At 32.9% G+C, this 16,787-nt stretch overlaps 1 protein-coding gene across 8 annotated transcripts in view; it reads right to left on the bottom strand.

The window, feature by feature from the left end:
* SEMA3A (semaphorin 3A) overlaps nt 1–16,787 on the bottom strand; it is a 515,603-nt gene that overhangs the window by 311,232 nt on the left and 187,584 nt on the right. For 5 of the 8 annotated variants that reach the window (XM_063667662.1, XM_054495890.2, XM_063667659.1 and 2 more), the window contains one exon: nt 14,079–14,164. The gene's annotated coding sequence lies outside the window, so the exon portion shown is untranslated. Of the gene's footprint in view, nt 1–1,887; nt 1,978–14,078; nt 14,165–16,787 lie in introns of all 8 variants that reach the window. The other 3 variants (XM_063667661.1, XM_063667660.1, XM_063667664.1) reach the window with 1 other exon arrangement.

The raw sequence follows: 16,787 nt of genomic DNA, 5'->3' as shown, positions 1-16,787 counted from the left end.
AAATGTTTCTAACTCGAACATAATTAAAATTCAAAGATCCGTACTAACCATTGCTGTGATGCATCAGCCTAGCTGTTTTATCTGTACCCTATGCCATGGATTGACAAAATTACCTATTCAGAGCCAGTTAGCAACACTTTGTTTTGTTGAAAGAATAACTTCTCAATGGAGTTGGAATTGCTTTCTTATATTTGCCTTTTGATTGATATAACTGTGTCAGAGTTTCTTTCTGAACATGAATCAATAATTTTTTTGTGTGTGTTTGGCATGTAGACTAGGGCAAGTCATTTGTAAAGCAAGACAATATTATCTACTCCAACCTACCTACTAATAGACATGAGAAAAGGTATCAAGTTAATTTTCAGATGCAAAAAATATAACAATTATATATTTTGTTAAAAATCTTAATTTTAAAAACAACATTAAATTCTTAATTATCTATACAGGTGGATGGGGAGAAGTCACAGTTCCATAAATTATAAACACTAGTAATACAAAAATATCTCAAGTTCATTCCTCTCATTATTTTACAGCATTTCTTTATGTTTTTGTTACAATTAATATTTTCAAGCAAAATCTTAATAGGTTTACCTGAATTAGTCAAAATATAAGAATCTGTGTAAGGGGAAAAATTAACAACAATCCGTGTGCGAACTTCATTTCTTATGCTACAGGTTTCCAAGGTTAACAACAGCCTTTTCCATATCCTTCTTCACACAGATGAAAAGATGTATACTTATATATCATACACAATGAGTTTGTTATTTGTTTAAAAAACAGTATTTCAGTGTCACAATAAAAACACTGTTTAGCAAAAATGTCTTTTTCACAAAACATGTCAAAAGAAAGCCTCCAGTCAAATGTATGGATCTGACAAACACTTTTAATCAAGGTAAAATATTCAATAATATGGATCATAACCACAAGACTTAACTTTTCCCCAATGATGAACATTTTGGATATTTTTGGAGGGTTTTTTACTTCTCTCCTTGTTTATTTGTCTTGCTAGTTCGTTATTATTTTATTAAGATTATACATGTTTATTTTAGTAGATATTCCTTTTCATGAATTCATAGCAATTTTGAATTTTTACAAGCCATGAGCATGCCTACTTCCTGGCACCATAGGAAACACTGACTGGCTTCCCCACTTTTAATTTTCACTGACCTGGAGGAAGGAAAACAGTATCTCTTTACTGCTGTAGTTGGCAGTTTCCTACTAGTAAGCTTTAGAACCTTTCATATGTTTGCTGCATATTTTAGCCTGGTTTGTGATAATCCCTTATTTATATGATTTGCCCAGTTTTACATTAGGTTATTTGTCCATATTTATCACCATAATAAAATAAATTAAATTCCTATATTCTTCTCATGGGAGTTACATGAAGGCTAAATGAAGACTGAGAAGTGGGCACTCTGCCATTTTAGCACTTAACATATTTCATTGAAAATTTTACAATATTGCTCTCATGATGGCATATTTTGATTGTAGGACATTTATTTTTACTCCTCTTTTACTCCAATAATTTATAATAATACTTGTAATCCTCTAAATATTCAGAAAATAAAGGTTAAACTGGTAAAATGGTGAGAATACATCTTCAATCAAACTGTCAGATACTTTGATCAAGCTGCGAGTGAAGGAATCACATCTGATACATACGTGTCCCCCCACAGAAAGTTGTTGAGAAAATACTTCTGAGTTAATTATAATTGGTTGCCCAATCTTGAAATCTTTTTCCCAATTCCTCCCTGGAGGTAACAATAGGTCAGCTTCAAGTTTAAATCTGTGAGTGGAGAATGCTGGGGGCCCTTCTTTCCTGCTGTTCTCTGTAGAACCTTTATATAGCAAAAAGTTTTTAATGTTAATTTTTCTTAGTTTCCTTACTTTTAGTATTATGTTCATTCCATCGAAACTTGGCAATTGAAGACTGTGTGGAATTTCAACTAACACATCTCAGATGTGCATGATCTCAGCCTGTGGGATATAAAAGGATTTGATTTAGAAGGTACCTCTGTCCAACTTTGTAGTCTAGACTAGCAATTGGTCTAGAATATTTCTATAAGACAATGGTCTCTTGGTTCAAAATAGACATTAATCAAAATGCTGACAGTATCATTTTGTTGTTAAATGAGTGACATTAGATTCATTATATTTTTTGGATATCCTTGCATTAAGCCAACCAGGCTGTAGAGGTAAAGATTTCTGTCATTCACAAAATGTGAATGTTGCAATTTATCTTTTGCTTGGGGCAAAATTTTTCAAAAGAATACATTTTTAAATTTGGAAAATATCTGAAATGAAATCCACATGTTTGCAGTTGGAAAACTGTCTTCATAGGTCTCAAAATTAGGTTTCCATAACTAGGCTTTCTATCAACTGTGTGATTTGGGACAAATCAGCCTGCCTTTCTTTTCTCAATTCTTTCGTCCTTATATGTAAATAAATTATGCAGAGCAACCTAAAAATCTATTCCAAGTCTAATTTTGTTGTCTTTGGTTTAAAAAAGAAGCAACTAATAAGTTAACAAATTTGTAACTATGCCCTCTAATATTCAAGCCAAAGTTTAAAAAATGATTTTTTTTCAACTACATTTTGTACCTCTTCTTGGTGGCACTTTACTCTCAGTTATAATAAAATACTTTCATTATGATTCTGAAAATAAATAAACCAATATATTGAGGGTAATGATTGTAAAAGCTTTTGATAACATATTACCATATCTGGATTTGATAACTCAAGTTATATCTATACATCTACAATTCAAAGCCACTTTTATAATACACTACTCATATTCTGTTAGAAGCAGCAAGAAATCATGAAAATGATTCAGCAAAATACGTCATATTTAGATGTAAGCTTATTTAATCACACAAGTAAGTTACTATTTGAGCAACTACAAGAGATAAAACAGTACATAGAGAATTAAAATTCCTGACTTAAGAGAAGAATGTAATATATAGAAGACCTGTCTGGAGAAACAAGTATACCCCCACTTCAGCTACCCGAGTAGCTGGGATTACTGTAAAATATGAACGTATTTTTTTTTTTTTGTGGTGGTGCCATTTAGCTAAGATATGAAGGTTTGTATAGCGTTAGCTAGATTAGAGGATGAGATTAAAATTAGGCATTTTGACAGACCAATCATATGATGTAATTCTATCAAAATGGCTGCTTCACATGTGTACCCTCTTTGTAATCATAAATTTGAGCAACACGCTTATCTACTAGTTTAGAAATTACATGAGATTCATGGTAAGAGGTGGAAGGATATTTGTTTTACATATTATCCAGTAATAAAAATTTAAATTCCTCATTCCATCAGGTCTCATTGCTTTCTTGAATGAATCTGTAGCAGAGTGGCAAGCCTATGTAGCAAGTTAGAGTAGTGCTGCTTTAGAGGGGCTTCTTTACCACTTAAAAAAGAAATTTGGGATGTTATTTAAATTTATTATAAAACTGCAATTGTTTTTTTCTAATGGTATAAACAACTAGAATCTAGATGTCCTGAAACATTTTTATGATTGCATATGCTTTTATTTTACTCATCTTTGTACCTCCATACTCTTTGTGATAGCTTTTAAATCAATATCCAAGGGAAATTTCATATTGTGAGTAGCAAATTCTACAAGATGTTAAGGGAACAATCTTTTTAAATATCATTATTATTTTATAAAATAGATGTTTTTATGGCAAAATTCCAATCAAAATGTCACACATTCATGAAATGATATTTAAAGGTTGAAAACCACTTCAAATTATGTCAATTTTGTCATAGTATTCAGTAAGATGGCTTTCTAAAAGCAGTTTGATATTCTTTTCTGAGATTTATTTTTATCTTTGTTTTTGGGATGGAGTTTCGATCTTGTTGCCCAGGCTGGAATACAACGGCACGATCTCAGCTCACTGCAACCTCTGCCTCCCAGGTTCAAGCGATTCTCCTGCCTCAGCCTGCTGAGTAGCTGGGATTACAGGCATGCGCCACCATGTCCGGCTAACTTTGTATTTTTAGTAGAGACGGAGTTTCACTATGTTGGTCAGGCTGGTCTCGAACTCCTGACCTCAGGTGATCTGCCGGCCTTGGCATCCCACAGTGCTGGGATTACAGGTGTGAGCCACTGTGCCCAGCTGAGTTTTTAATCACACTTGGTAAAGCAGTACTTAAAATATAGACAGTTCAGTAATTTTATCTGAACTTCTCTGCTGTTCTGATTGAAAAATAATTCCATAATTTGATCTTAATTTTTTTGACTTCACAATTTTAGAAACCAAACAGAATTTTCCTTAACAAAGAAAGCTCAAGGGCACTTGCAAACACATATTTAGAATAAAATGAGATAAAATTCCCTAAAACTTTGAGGGTCTAATTTCCAACTTTTGTAGTATAGATGAAAATAAATTGTTCCAGAATACCAATCAAAATAACTAATCTACATAGATCTTTGTGCAATGATCTACAAGTCTCAATTTTGTTAATACCCTGTTGCTCTATAATTATTTATTTACCTTTGTTATTATAAGTTCTGGCTAACTGTTGGTTACATTTCCACTAAGGAAGAGGGAGTGGAACAGTTTTCATAGCAACTGTCTCAGACCTCAGACAAATTCCCAATGACTGTGGGTAGCACTCCTAGACATAAATTGTTGCAAAGTCCAGTTGTAGCTCAACAGGGATATAGTTTTAATGAAACCCAGATGAGCTGCAACTGTATTTCAGTCTATACTCCCACTTCAGCTCTAGTCAATTACCTATGGTAATAGGAGGACAGAAATAACATGAGTAATGAAATCTGCAGATAATCCGAAAGCATCATTTTAGCCAATAATTCCCAGTCTCTCGTGTATTAAACCTCTTACTAAAATGTCTTAGCATGTATTAAAATGGACAGATGTGAATCTTTGTCTCTTCCTGTGGTAAAGATGTCAATAAGTTATAAAATGATCCTAAAAATATGGCCATAAAGGAGGAAGAACTGATTCATCACTGATACTGTAGATACTTATTTTTGAGAAACTCAGGAAATTATTTCTTCTGCCTATCAAACCTATGGAAACATATTGCCATCATTCATAATAACATTTGAGTTAAATAAACCTATGAAAATTATGTAATTATTTATTAAGAACATAATATGAATTCTAATGAAACCAGACAGATTAAGCACAAAAGTCAATCTCCTCTCCCATTCTTAACCCCAGGAAAGGCATAGCAGAGAATTAAAACAAATAAACAAACAAATATATTCATCCATTAAGACAAGGAGGAAAGATAAAAGTGACCACCTCAACATAAGATTTCAAGGAACTGGGGGAATAATAGATTCACATAAAATTTATTAATTTAGCAAATGGGAGTTAGAGACCTCTCAGGATAAGCAAGCCCATTCACTCTAAGGAAACTGGGAGATAGTCAGCGCTAACGGCATACTCTACTAGAAGAAATGAGGAGGCGACAGTTCCCTATATCTTGTTCCAAAAATATCAGTAATCAGCAGATATTTCTCCTTTGCCAACTATTAAAGAAACTAAAAAGCACTGAAGAACTTTCTACATATTATCTGTGATGGTTAATATTGAGGGTCAACTTGATTGGCTTAAAGAATGCAAAGTATTGTTCCTGGGTGTTTCTGTGAGGGTGTTGCCAAAGGAGATTAACATTTGAGTCAGTGGACTGGGAAAAGCAGACTCATCCTCAACCTGGGTGGGCACCATCCAATAAGCTGCCAGCAAAACTAGAATAAAGCAGGCAGGAGACGATGGAAGAGCAGACTTGGTGAGTCTTCCAGCCTTGATCTTTTTAATGGGCTAGATGCTTCCTGCCCCTGAACATCAGACTGCAAGTTCTTCAGCTTTTGGACTCTTGGACTTACTCAGTGGTTTGCCAGGGGGTCTTGGGCCTTCAGCTACAGACTGAACGCTGCACTATCGGCTTCCCTACTTTTGAGGTTTTGGAACTCAAACTAATTCACCACTGGCTTCCTTGCTTCTTAACTTGCAGACAGCCTATTGTGGGGCTTTACCTTGTGATCCTGTGAGTCAATTATTTTTAATAAACTCCCTTTCATAAAGATATAAAACAGTATATAAATATATATGTCTCCTACTAGTTCTGTCCCTCTAGAGAGCCCTGACTAATCATTTTGTAGTCCAGAGTAAAAAGACGGATGCACTTATTGGTCAATATAAACAGCAGTCTAATAATCCACAAAACACCCTCTAACCTCTTCCATACCCAGTCTAACTCCAACCCAACAGAGTACTTTCAAAAATGGCTTGATTTCTCACTTATAAATACCAATGGACAGCTTAGAATTACTTGACCATGAGGAAAGCTGATAATATAAATAATGAACAAAACCCTCCAAAATCTCTAATATAAAAAGAACTTGGAGGAAATAATGAGGAACGTGAAGACCATGTCAAATCAAAACTATAAATGATATTCTCTAGCAGTAAGAAAATACATTTAATCTATTAAAAACAAACAAGCAAACAAATGAATAAGACTATAAAAAACTTACAGCTGGGAGCAGTGGCTCACAACTGTAATCCCAGCACTTTGGGAGGCTGAGGGGGGTGGATCACCTGAGGTCAGGAGTTTGAGACCAGCCTGGCCAACATGGTGAAACCTCGTCCCTACTAAAAATACAAAAATATTAACCAGGCATGGTGGCGGATGCCTGTAATCCCAGCTACTTGGCAGGCTGAGGCAGAAGAATTGCTTGAACCAGGGAGGCGGAGGTTGCGGTGAGCCGAGATCATGACATTGCATTCCAGCCTGGGTGACAAGAGCGAGACTCAGTCACAAAAAAAAAAAAAAAGAAAGAAAAAGAAACTTAGGAATTAAAACTATGATAACTGAAATAAGAACTTTAGTAGAACTGTTGGAAGATAAAGTCAAGAAAATTTTTCATAAAGGAGAAAATAAAATAGAAAAAAAATAAAACAAAATTAGTGGATCAATTAAAGAAGTCAAATATCATATTTTTAGGACTAACAGACTAGAGGGAAGAATATATATGCATATATTTTATATATATACATTTCATACACATATACACATCTCGATATAAATACACAGACAATTTCCCATAACTGAAGGGAATGAGTTTTCAGGTGGAAAGCATGTACTTAATCCTTAGTATAATGAAAACAAAATAAAGCAAATCCCAAAAGGCATAACATAATTACACTTGAAAATATCAGTGATAAAAATAAAATCCTAAATGCTTTTTATTTTGGTAGGGGCTACATGTTACACAGAAACAGAAATCAGAATATATTAAATGTTCAACAGCAGTACTACACATATGGCTTAAAATGAAGACACAAATAATAAGCATGAGAATGCTGGAATGACTATATGAATGCCAGCTAAAATAGACATAAAAGCAAAAACATTATCAAATATAAAAATAAAAAGCAGATAATAACAAAATAGTCAATTTATAAGTCTAAAAAAGAATTAAAAAGTACAAAGATACTTGACTGAATTGAAGGAAGAGAAGGAACATTGCATAGTTATTAAAAGAGATTTTATTTAAAAATAAAGAACCAAAAATATCAATGAAATCTTGGTGCATCTAAATAATGCCTTGAAGCATCTTGACCTAATTGATATTTTTAGAGGATATAGTCGTTAATTGAAAAGTACACAATGTGAGTGGACCAGTCACTTAGTTTGACACATTCTGGGCCTTAAAACAACTCTGAATAGATTTAAATTATTTCTATCAGAGTATGTTCTCTGACTATAGATTTAGAAATTAATAGTAAAAAGATAACCAGAGAAATATTAATTATTTTATGGATTAAAAAAATTCAATAAAAATTTCAGGAGATGTTTCTCCTGCAGGGGAGGGGAGTTAAATGGATCAAAAACAGATTATAAACTTTGAAAACTACAAGAGTAAAACTCTTAGAAGAAAACATCAGAGAAAACTTTTTAACCCTGGGATAAGCAAAGGCTTCTTAGATAGTACTCAATAGCACAAGTGAAAAAATAAGGAGAAAAACATATTGTACTTCATCAATAATAAAATTTTTGCTTTTAAAAAGAAGCTGAAAAAGAAAATCACAGAATGGTAGAAAATATTCACAAAACACACACACACATGCATATATCAAAGAATTTGTCTTCAGAATGCATAAAGTGCTCCTATAATTCAATAATAATAAGGCCAGAAAGCCAATGAAAAAGATGAGCAAAAGTTTTGAATAGGTACTTAAGGAAAGAAGACATGTAGATGGTAAATACACAAATTAAAATATACTCAATATCATCAGTTATCAGACATATGCAAATTAAAGACCTGTTTGGATACCACCACATACACATTAAAGACTCATAACATGAAGTTTTGCTAGGATGTAGAGCAGGGGTCAGCAATTTTTTTGTTTTAAGGGCTAAATAGTAAATATCTGATGCTTTGAAGGCCATAAGGTCTCTTTCACAATTACTTAATTCTGCCTTTGTAATATGAAAGCAGCTCATTCATAAACGAATGTGCCTGTGTTCCCATATACTTCTATTCACAAATAAACCCGAATTTGGCTTAAGTACTATAGTTTGCAGAGCCCTGATACGGAATGACAGGAACTCTCACGCGCTGCTCAGGGAAATGTCAAATGGTACAACCATTTTGGAAAACTGTCATTTCTTCAAAGCTAAACATACACCTACCAAATGTCCCTGATTTTCCAATCCACGTATTTTTCAAACTACATGAAAACACATATTCATACAAAGACTTGTATACAAATACTCATAGGAAAGCAATTCACAAAGGACAAAAGATGGAAACAACTATATACCCATCAAGTGAATGAATAACCAAATGTAGTATATGCATAGAGTATATCCATTCAAAGGACTACCATTCAGTAATTAAAAAAAATCAACTACTAATACACATAAGTCATAGATAAATGTATAAATTGTTAGCTAAGTGAAAAAGTATACACTTACATTTATATACTTATTTATATGAAATAGAAATTAATGCATAGTATCAAAAAAGGAAAGAATTAGCAAGAATTTTTCCTGGGTGATAAAAATATTCTAGATTTTGCTTGTGATAATGGTTTAAAGGATATACACTTCATTAAAACTCAAGAAACCTGAGCCTGTTAAAATAGACGAAGTTTGTTTCATCTAAATTATTCCTCAATAAAGTTAATAAAGAGAAACAAATGTGTACAGAGGACTCCACCAAAACATTTTTACATACCTCAAGGAGTTTTATGCAGTGTTTTGCCTTTCATACATGTATCAACAAATATTTAGCCAGCCATAAAATCCCCTTCCCCAAACAGAGTGGTTCTCTGAAGTGCTATATTAGATGTGTATTTTAAAAATTCCTCAATCTTTCTTGCTCCTTTAATTTTACTCATTGACAGACTTTTATTGGTAGAACAGGGGGTCACACATTTGTTTTGTTCACAAAAACAAAAATTGCTGCTTATGACAATGATAATGAATAATGGAAATAATGGAAACTATCAAAAGATTCCCAAAATAAATGAAAAATAAAGTTTAGTAAAAGGAATATCTTGAGAGCCAGATCTTACTACATAAGGGAAACAAATGTAGAACTAGAGTTGGGGTTTGGGGATCTTGGTTTCTGTAATTTGTATTCATCTTCTCCCCCATTTCTTAATGTAAACACTGAGATGATTTTTCTAAGTTCCTTCTGGCTCAGAAATTCTGTAGACCTAAAAACATTTAGTACAGATTATCAAAGAAAAAGAAAAAGAAAAGAACAGTTTGAGGAAAGAAATAATTAGCCAGCAAAATAAATAAATAAATAACTACGCCATCTGAAGTTGAAGTTGGACTTGTGCAAACATGCAATGAAGTTTTTCAAAGAGGTAGGTGACATTCCACACCTACTCATAGGCATTCCAATCCCCACCCTCACTGGGTGCAGAGGAGGTTAGGCATGTAAGCTAGATTCTCTCAGGGGCAAAACCAAGCCTCTAAGCACTCTTTATGACCCTGTGGGCACTAACATTTGAGTCAAGGCCATGAGGTAAGAGCTTGCTACTTGACTGGGTCACTAAGGTTGCTTGTTACTAAAACTGAATGTGAACTCAATTACAGCATAATTTTCTTAGTATCCCCAAGCCATCTCTTTTTAAAAAAAAATGCCTAGGAATTTTTAAATAGGGAAAACATGTTCTAGTTCCTTCAAACATCTTGTAAGTGGTTAGAAAACAGACTGAGATATAAATATGGTATAAGCTAAGACAACTCATTTGAAAATCAAAATTAAGTAACAATTAGTAACAGCTAAAATAATAGGTGAACATATTGACTATTCTTCATTTGAAAAAAAAAATGTATTAGTTTGTTAAATACAGATAGTCCCCGACCTGGCACTGGTTCGATTTAAAAATTTTTCAACTTCACAATGATGCAGAAATGATAGACATTCAATAGAAACTGTACTTGGAATACCCATACAACCATTCTGTCTGTCACTTTCAGTACAATATTCAATAAATTACATGAGATATTCAACATTGTATTATAAAATAGCTTTGCGTTAGATAATTTTGTCTGACTTTAGGCTAATATAAGTGTCTGAGCATATTTAATGTAGTTTAGGCTGTGTTGTATTAAACGCGTTTTCAGCTTACTATATTTTCAATTATGTGTAGGTTTATCAGAATGTAACCCCACTGTAAGTTTGGGAGTATCCATCCTAACATTTTCTAGAGAATTTTAAATGCTCTTAATGGCTTTGTTTTAACTCAATTCACTGGCCATATTTCTATACAAAAGGTTCTTATTCTTTCTTTCATTCACTACTGAAGTAATATTGCCTGTCCCTTTAAACTGGTGTGTGGAGGCAGGCATAAGGAAGAAAAAAATAGGGGTTCATAAAGCATTTAAAAGAAGCGCCTCATGGATGAAGGTGTTTAAAAACTAGAAACATGGGCAGAAATACTTTAATTTACAAAATAGATGTATTTCTGAAAAATATGTGAAGTAAACATTCAATTATATAATATATTGAAGCAGAAAGCTCTGAAGTATAGTAGGAGAAGGCACAGAATCAGAAGTCATGTTCTAGTTTCTAATGCTGGCTCTGCTTCATTAGCCTCATCCAAGTCACTTATTCTCTCTGAACCTGTTTCCTCTCCAACATATATGAGTAATTTTCTATCTGCTCCAAGTACTTCACCAGATTATGAGGATCAATCAATAATACAATTTTTGAAAAGTGTTATGATAAATAATTACTTGCCAAATAAAGAATGCTTTTCAAAAAAAGAAGAAAATATTTTCCACTTCAAAAAGCTTACAATCTTGAAAAGAAAAATAAGAATTATACTCAATCATTAAAAAAGTAGAATGCTTTTACAAATAAGATGAATATACTCTCAAAACTAATCACAGAAAAGAAAAACTATTTCAAAATTCAATTTATAAAATATTTCAAAATATTTAGGTAAGTTAAGCAAATAAAATTAAGTACTGCTGGCACTAATGTATCAATGAGAAAATGAAATTAGGTAGAATAATTTTCCCAAATAGTGATACAGCTTGGAATTCCAGTGCTATCCGAGTCTATAGTGCAATTTCATAAGTGATCATATCCCTACAAACCAGATCAAACTTATTCAATGATCATATAAAAATAAATGCATTTAAACTTAAAATAGCAAATTATATAGTACTGTTGATCTTAGCCTTCTGGTGTTTATCTATTTCCTTGTTATCCACATGTTTTCAATTTCACTTTTAGCTAATGTGGAATTTTATTTACTTTCCACTTTTTAAATAAATGCTTGAAATCTTTATTATGAGATGCTAGTAAGGCATTTGTATATATTTAATCTAGAATTTGTTTAGAATCAAACATATATGGAACCATGTTGAGGGAATAGTCAACAATGGCAGAACTATTCTCAGATTTGGGAGAGGAAATAAATGTATCATGGATCCTGCTATGTAGGCATTGCTTAAGTAAATAAGTTATTTACTGACAGAATTAGACAAGAAAAATATATTGTCTATGCTTTTAAATAATTATTTATATAAGCTATTTCAAAACTCATTTGATATGTTAACAATTCTTTTTCAGGTTACTTCCAGTAAAAAAAAAAAAAAAAAAAAAAAAAAAGCAAAAAGAATAGATAAAATGAAGGTCTGATAGCCCCCAATTTGAGATGACCAGATATTTTCCAACCAATTGATATTTATGTATCCTAGCTTATATGTGTGTTACCCAAAACTTAGAATCATAAATTAAGTTCTGCAAATAGTTCTATTAGATGCAATATCTGGAAGTAAAATTTCATCAAATTTTAGTCATATTTGCTAAATATTTTATGAATTTTCATTGGTTGACTTCTATCCACTATCCTGTTTCAATTCAATGTGTATATTGTCAATTGCATTCAGTGATTTAAGACTCATCCATCTGAGCTCTTGATGTTTTTATAAAGTAATTTTTAAGAACTGGCTTGATTCCAAATAAACATTAAAAGACAATGGTGGCAATGACAGCAACACCAGCTCTATGTATAACTTTGGCCTTTAAAAATTTGAAACAGATTTTAATTAGTACCCAGGAAATTCATCTCATGAATCTCGCCTCCTTTACTGGTGAACTTGGAAGCAATTGTAACTGAAGGAGCAGAGTTTTTAGTTAAAGGAAGCAAGTGTTTAGTCTTTGTGTGTGTGATGCACTCATAAAAAATAACATCCAGGAAATTAATATTGTGGAAGTCTGAAAATTATTCTAGCCAAATAATGAATATATACACATATATATTAATTCGTATATGTATATATACACATATTAATTTATATATATGTGGGTATATATGTATGTATAAATGTACATGTATGTATTAGAGAAGTGGCACTACAAGTCATTTTTGAGGTTTTTAGTGCTCTACCAATTCTAAAGATACGAGGTATATTTCTCATAAAAGAATCAAATATCCTTACCAACTTGATATGAACTCTAACAATTTCAACATACTTCTTAAATCAGTAAATTTTTGCCTTATATGATAAATGTTTTTGTGTTTTTAAATGACGTTTATATATAGCATTATATATTTTTTCATAAATTTTTTACTTTTATTGGTACTAATATGAATAACCTAGAAAAAAATGTATTTGTTCATATTAAATGGGAATAATCATCCAGTTAAATCAAAAGGAACCCAATAAAATTGTGAATTCTTCAGATTTACTAAAATAAAAATCAAAACAAAATTGACAAATGAATTTTATTCTACTCAAAGGTCCATAAGAAAAAAAGAAACATATTTAAATTCAGTGTTATTTCATCTTAACAGTCCCATACAATATAGATCTTCAAGAATATGTTTTCATTTCTTTGTTCATTGTAGCCATTCCTTTTAATAGCAACATATGTAACCGTGGTGGAATGGTAAACTTAATGTTGCCAAATTTTCTTCCTACTTTATACAATGAAATGAATCCTGAGAAACCTTTATGGTTGAAAAGCATTAAAATAAGTAATACAGTATGTATACATTCAGATTTCCTGACTGTATTTTACTTTACAGGTGATATTTCAATCTCACATGTGAGGTCAAAATTAAGATAGTGTAACACATTATAAACTGACTTCTCCACCCTGAGTGTGGCACTCAGCCTTTGAGTGGATTCTGGATGATAGTAACCATATGTGGGCCAAGAAATGTAGAAGGGGCAGGTTAGCCAAAGGATTTTTGTGGATGGTAATATGCTCACATTCCAGCTATCTCTGCTCTGTGGCTCCTGGGGAACATCACAAACCCAGTGAAATTCCCAAGTCTGGAGATTTTTTTTTTTTTTTAAACCAAAATGGTAGCAATCCACCTCTTGACATTTCGAATGGCAATTCCTACAAACTGATTTTTATTTTAAATGTTGGAGCCCTCTCATCTACCCAAATAATTCTACAGAAGACTATATAAACAAAAAAAGAAAGTGCTCTTAATTTTTAAAAATTATCTTATAAATTATATGCCACAGAAGTGCAGTAGGATCTCTAAATTTTCACTAAAACTTATTAACATGCCAATGTGTATAAGTTTAATTATCTTACCTTCTTTTAGGAAAAATTCTTAATTCCTGAGATACAATGTGTTCAGTCCAACTTGTTATTGTAAGTACCTGGGCACTTTAAATACCCTATAAAAATAAACAAGTTTATTCTTAAAATTTAATATAAATCAAACAATTACCAATCAATTAATATATGCTCCACTTAATTAAAAGTCAGTTTAAATTTCTTCAAACAACCCCTCTATCCTGTGTGGGATAATATAATGTATGAAGGTAAAGGAATTAATGGAAGGCAGGTACTGAATTTGGCAAACATTTTACTCTGGCTTATCCAAACAAATGACAATTTGTAATCACTAATCGGATTTGATGTGCTTTGAAAAAATTCATTATTTAGGCTCTGGCTCTACTAAAGAATAACTGATTTATTTGAGAATTAGGTAAAACACTAACATGCTCTATTGATTTGCCCATAATACTATGATGTCATTAACATTTTTCACCACTGATGATGAAAGGCTCACACTGACAACCCAGCTAAGCAGTAATTTCATGGCACCGTTAGTAAGTAACTGGATTTCACTTTAACAAAATCTTTTCTTTTTTCTGAATAAAGGAAATATACCAAATATTTAAAGTAAATAGAAATTTTAAATAACAGAATTTTTCAAACATGAAATTTAAAACGTGCTTTGGAAAATTTCATTATACTAAAATAGATGCTTTGTAACAATTGTACACATTTCATAGTTGAATAAATAATGTAAATAACTTAGAAAAGAAAACAAAGACAATTCAAAGATGGGCCAAAGAATTAACATATTTGAAAAAAGTAAAATTTGGTGAAAACAAAAAAAGTCTGCAATGGAGATTCATTAGCTAAGTTATTAACCTTATTAAACATTTTAATCTTATTAAAGTAAAAAAAATAAAAAGATACAGGTTCTAAAGTAGTATTTCTTTCCAATCTTTGTTTTTTTCTTACTGTACTATTTTGAGAACTATAGAATATTTCTATATTACCATATATTTAAAAAATAGAATATATTATCCTATATGCATTTTTCGGCAGACATTTTTTGGATCCCTTACTGTGTGATAGGATTAGATAAAATTTAGTGAATTATTTTAAGCAAAGAATTTATGGTAGGTGTATAGGTAAGTTATCAGAAAATGGTATCTCAAATGTATATACAAGCTTTTAAAACTCCAATGTCAATACTATACCAAACATCCCTTGGATACATGCATCATGAGATGGTGAAATTATCTGAAGCTAGTGATTAGATGGAAAACAAGTTCTTTATGGGAAAGGAGTCAATCAACTGAGAAACTAGAATTTTTGAAGACTCATCTGGGTGGATATTGGAATTGCCATAATATATGACGGAATGGAGTTGAAGAGAGTGACAGTGAGCTACAGCTAAAATCTTAACAGAAGACAGGAAGGAGCCAGAGGTTGGTGGAAGACTTCTCTAAGGGGTAGTAGCAGAGTAGCAGAGAATATCTACTGATGTCTGGAGAACATAGCTAGGAGATTTTAGGGAGGGGAAATGGTACTGATTAGGAAGCGGCACTGTGAGGCAAAGAACATTATCCCAATCCCAATCTCAGTGACTTAAGTGGAGTATGAGAGAAATACCACTTTTTTTTTTTTTTTTTTTTTTTTTTTAAGATGGAGTTTCACCATTGTCACCCAGGCTGGAGTGCAATGGCGTCATCTCAGTTCACTGCAACCTCCGCCTCCCGGGTTCAAGCAATTATCCTGCCTCAGTCTCCCAAGTAGCTGGGATTACAGGCGCCTGCCACCACACCCGGCTAACTTTTGTATTTTAAGTATAGACGGGGTTTCACCATGTTGGCCATGCTGGTCTTGAACTCCTGACCTCAGATGATCCGCCTGCCTCGGCTTTCCAAAGTGCTGGGATTACAGGAGTGAGCTACCACGCCCTGCCAAAATATCCACCTTTTAAAAGCCGGTGTGTGATGCAGAGTCATCAGGCTTCATTTGGGGTGATGATAAAGGGGAAATATACAAAAGTGAAAGATAAAAGGGCTTTGTTGTTGAGTTCCGGAGAGGATAGTGAAAGAGTATCCAAAGACAGAGAAAATTAAAGGATGAGGATTAGAGTCTTAGGGATCAGGAATGACCTGGAAGTTCTGAGTTCCTTCTGGTGACTGACGTAAAACGAGAAAATGAACATGATGAGTTAAGTCCTAATTTTTCCTAAGCAGACAATAGTGATGAGTCTTTGAAGGTCAGTGGGAGCAGAGAGATGGCTGTAAGGTCATGTCAGGAGTGTTGAGATTGTTCAGGTGTCCACTTAAGTCTTGATGATGGACCTCTCTGACCCAGCAAAGGGTGTGTAAATTCCTCTTGACTTTTACTGATGGACCCTTCTAGGCTAGCAATGGGTCAGCCTTTCTCCCTTGACCCTAACCAGCAGTGGCCTATAGAACATATACCATGTGTGGGCTTCTTTCTGACATACACAGTGTTACGAAATAATAGGATAGAAGGAATCCTAGTATTCATTTGCTTGAGATGGTCAGGGCAGTCTTCTGTATTGGTAACATTTTATCTGAGACCTGAAGGAAGACTATGCTGATATTTTGATGAAGTGTTTTCTAAATCAACGGAGCAATAAATACAAAGACCCTGAGGCAAGATCATGCATTGACTATTCCAGAAACAGCAGTAAAGTCAGCAAGCAATGAGTGAGAGAAGGGTGATGAGAGAAATATGAAG

This window comes from Pongo pygmaeus, chromosome 6, assembly GCF_028885625.2.
Source record: "Pongo pygmaeus isolate AG05252 chromosome 6, NHGRI_mPonPyg2-v2.0_pri, whole genome shotgun sequence".
Classification (NCBI taxonomy): domain Eukaryota; kingdom Metazoa; phylum Chordata; class Mammalia; order Primates; family Hominidae; genus Pongo; species Pongo pygmaeus.
The sequence above is the reverse complement of the archived record's forward strand: the minus strand, read 5'-3'. Positions and strand labels throughout refer to the sequence as shown.